Source organism: Sapajus apella, unplaced genomic scaffold (assembly GCF_009761245.1).
Source record: "Sapajus apella isolate SASKATOON/1434 unplaced genomic scaffold, GSC_monkey_1.0 scaffold5, whole genome shotgun sequence".
Classification (NCBI taxonomy): domain Eukaryota; kingdom Metazoa; phylum Chordata; class Mammalia; order Primates; family Cebidae; genus Sapajus; species Sapajus apella.
Window position 1 is genome coordinate 11,778,781 of NW_022436945.1, and position 4,068 is coordinate 11,782,848.

Genomic DNA, 4,068 nt, shown 5'->3' on the forward strand with positions numbered 1-4,068 from the left:
CAGCTGTTGAGAACCATTCATAAACAGGACAATCATTCTCTGCTCTTGGAGTTTATTTTACGCTAAAGCATACTGTTCAACAGAGGATGACTATCTGGGAAGGGCATTTTGTTTCATTCATAAGCTGAGCTAGAACCAGCTCCTGACCAATTCCCAGCAATTGAAAGCAGAGTGTTTAGTGTTTTCCTTCTTGGATGATGAGTTTGTCCTAAGAACATCCAGTGTCTTTTCTGCTAGCAAAGTCCATTAATGGCCAGACTGCCTGGATTCAAATTCTAAGTCCATGCCTATCAGCACTGTGGCTCTGGACAAATTACTTAAATTCTTTGTGCCTTAGTTTCCTCATCTATGAAATGGGGATAATATAATAGTGCCTAGCTCAGAGTTCTTATGACAGTGCTAGTTAGAACATATGATTATTTTAAATAAAATAAAAAGTGAAACTTTCTGTGTTAGTTATTATGTTTGCCATTCTTTTAAATACTTTACATGTATTCAATAGCTCAATTTTCAAAGCACCCTATAAGGTAAATCCCCTACGAGAGATGAGGATATAGGCCTGGAAACTTTAAATAACTTGCAAAGGTCATGCAGTTGTTAGGTGCACAAGGTTGTGAGATTGTGATCCCTGGATTCAAACGAAAGCATTCTGAGTTTAATACCAGAGTTTCTCAAAACATACATTTTTTGACAGAAAAGCTTTTAAGTATTTGTATTTTTTTTCTCAAGTTAACTGGGCTCTTATGCAAATTTGCCAGGCAGTGAAGACACAAATACATGGTAGATCTTTTTCAATGCAGCCTGCTGATGACTTCTATTGGCAGTTTCTGTTACTGAATGAGGCATTAGGTTTCACTTCTTCAGACAGTCTTTGGCAGGCAGAATTCTAATATGTTCCCCAAGATTGTCAATACCCTGGTGTACACATCTGTATAATCCTGTCCGTGTTCCACGGTTGTAATCAGGACTTGTGAATATGATAGGACGTCTCTCCTATGATGATACGTTATACAGCAGAAAGGATTTTGCAGATGTAATTAATTAAAATTCCTAATCAATTGACTTTGACATAATCAAAAGAGAGATTATTCTTAGGAGATTTGACTTAATCAGCTGAGTCTTTAAAAGAGGTCAGAGTTATGCAAAGTGAGAGAAATTCTCCCCCTTACCTTAAAGGAGCACACTGCCACACTGTAGAGAGGGCAATGTGGCCGAGAATAGCAGGTAGGTTTCAAAATCTGAGAATGGCCCCCAGTTAATACGTGGTAAAAAGGTGAAAATCACACTCCTACAATCATAAAGAACTCCATTTTGCCAGCAACCAGGGAGTCGGGAAGAGGACCCTCAACCCCCAGAGAAGAATGTAGTCTTTGTTTTCTGAGACACTGAGCAGAGAAACCAGTTGAGTACTGCTCAGAATTCTGACTCATAGAACTGTGAGATGAGAAATGGGCAGCCCTGGAGTCAAAGCTTGTTCCCTTTCCAGTCCTGTCCTGAAGCAGCCTGCTTCCTCTTTCCTTTCAACATGACAGATGCCACTGTGTCCTTTGCCAAGGACTTCCTGGCAGGTGGAGTGGCCACAGCCATCTCCAAGGTGGAGGTAGTGCCCATCGGGTGGGTCAAACTGCTGCTGCGGATGCAGCATGCCAGCAAGCAGATCACCGTAGATAAGCAATATAAGGGCATTATAGACTGTGTGGTCCATATTCCCAAGAAGCAGGGAGTCCTGTCCTTCTGGAGTGGTAACCTGGCCAATGTCATCAGATACTTCCCCACCCAGGCTCTTAACTTTGCCTTCAAAGGCAAATATAAACAGATCTTCCTGGGTGGTGTGGACAAGAGGAACCAGTTTTGGCGCTACTTTGCAGGGAGTCTGGCATCAGGTGGTGCCGCTGGGGCCACATCCTTGTGTGTTGTGTACCCTTTTGATTTTGCCTGTATCTGTCAAGCAGCTGATGTGGATAAAGCTGGAGCTGAAAGGGAATTCCAAGGCCTCCTGACTGCCTGGTTAAGATCTACAAATCTGTTGGGATTAAGGGCCTCTATCAAGGCTTTAACTGTCTATACAAGGTATTATCATCTGCCGAGCTAACTACTTGTATATCTATGACACTGCAAAGGGAATGCTTCTGGATCCCAAGAACGCTCACACCATCATCAATTGGATGATCACACAGACTGTCACTGCTGTTGCAGGGTTGACTTCCTAACCATTTGACACCTTTCGCAGCAGCATGATGATGCAGTCAGGGTGCAAAGGAACTGACATCATATACGCAGGCACGCTTGACTGCTGGAGGATGATTGCTCATGATGAAGGAGGCAAAGCATTTTTCAAGGATGCATGATCCAATATTCTCAGAGGCATGAGTGGTGCTTTTGTGCTTGTTTTGTATGACGAAATCAAGAAGTACACGTAAGTTATTTCCTAGGATATTTACCCCTGTGAACAGGCATGTTGTATTTATTATACAACATATCTTGAGTATTCTTGACAGACTCCTGGCTGTCAATTTATCAATGGAAACTAATCGTTGAAAATGGGAAGCAATAATATTCATCTGACCGGTTTTTGTCTTAAAACGATTTCCATGATGATGATGGGACTCAGTTATATTTTTTATTTCAGTCACTCCTGATAAATAAAAAATTAGGAGAAACAAAAATATCTAAAATTAAAAAAGAAATGGACATTGTTATAATCTGCAGTTTCATAGTAATTAGTTATGCAGCAATAGAAAATGAATGCACGCCTCATTGCATTATATATTCACATAGATAAGAGTGATTCATTGTGGTAAGTCAATTGTATGGAAGGTTTTTCCAAGCTAGGTAGTAACATAGCTATGATGTGGTCCAATGTTTTTATTACTCAAATGAAGAATCTAAAAACTAGATGGAGAAAATTATTTACAAACTGAACACTAGAATCCAGGCGACTCACATCCAATTTCATTCTGTCTCATGTCTACTGAAGAACATGCCAAGCCTAAGACTGAGATTTGAATCCAGGAGCTTTCATTTCTCCATCTATGTTCTGCTCCATGGAACCTGAGCTCTTTTCCTGCTGAATTGCTACCAGTGATGAAAAATGCAAATCTAGCCAAAGAAAGAAGTGGAGAAAACTATATGGATAGATCAGTGTGCTGGCTTAGTGACTTCCTGTGTTAAAAGGTCCCATTTGGCTAAGCCACAGGATGGACAGTCAATAGTTAATTTTTACATGTGAATTGCTCTGGAACACATGCAGTTAACATCCTGAGGCCATTCGTAGGTTCAGTAGAGCAAAAGCTAAAAAGTTGCAACACATATAGTCTGCTTTTTAATACCTTGGCTTTCAAATAAAGATCAATATTACTCCAAGCCCCTTTTTATTGGAAGAGCCTCATACTGCAGTGTTTATTGGCATAGGTTCTGGAGTCAGAGATGTGAGTTTGAGTCCTGGGTTTGAATACCACCTTCTAGGTATATTATCTTAATTCATCTCAGTTTTCTTATCTGTAAAACAGATAATGATTGTAACTATCTCATTAGGTTTTGTGTGCATTAACTGAATTAATATGTATCCGTAGGACAATGTCTAAAACATGGTCTGTACCTACAAATGTTAGCCAGGATTTCTTATGTTTCAGACCCTAAAGACTTGATTTGAAAAACAAATATTTAGGTGCATCTAGTTGCCAGGCGTTGCTGTTGTGATTTTGGCTTATAAACTCAAACGTGTATTTCCTTCAGTTACATTCTATTTTAAATGTAAAAAGATGCATGGTGCTTCCCAAGTGCCAATGTTGCTTAATTAAGGACAGAAAACAATTGTCCTTGAGTAAAGCAAGTCCGTGATTTCAGATGGGACTCAAAGGACATTAACAGACAATTTTATACCAACGTTTTTTGACATGTTATTTTCCTTGTTAAAGAGAATCAGTGCATTGCTCTATGTTTTACTAAAAGTTGGGGGAAGGTGATACCAAGATGATTAGCACAGGAATCACTCATTTTCCCCAAAGCTATGTGTTCTAGAAGTTCTCTGAAATTAAATTGATAAAATTCTTCACTCTCTGGAAATAC

At 39.6% G+C, this 4,068-nt stretch overlaps 1 pseudogene; it reads left to right on the forward strand.

Annotated features, from left to right (window-relative positions):
* The first annotated feature begins 1,506 nt into the window (after positions 1-1,506).
* On the forward strand, positions 1,507-2,420 carry LOC116545869 (annotated as a pseudogene).
* Positions 2,421-4,068: the final 1,648 nt, after the last annotated feature.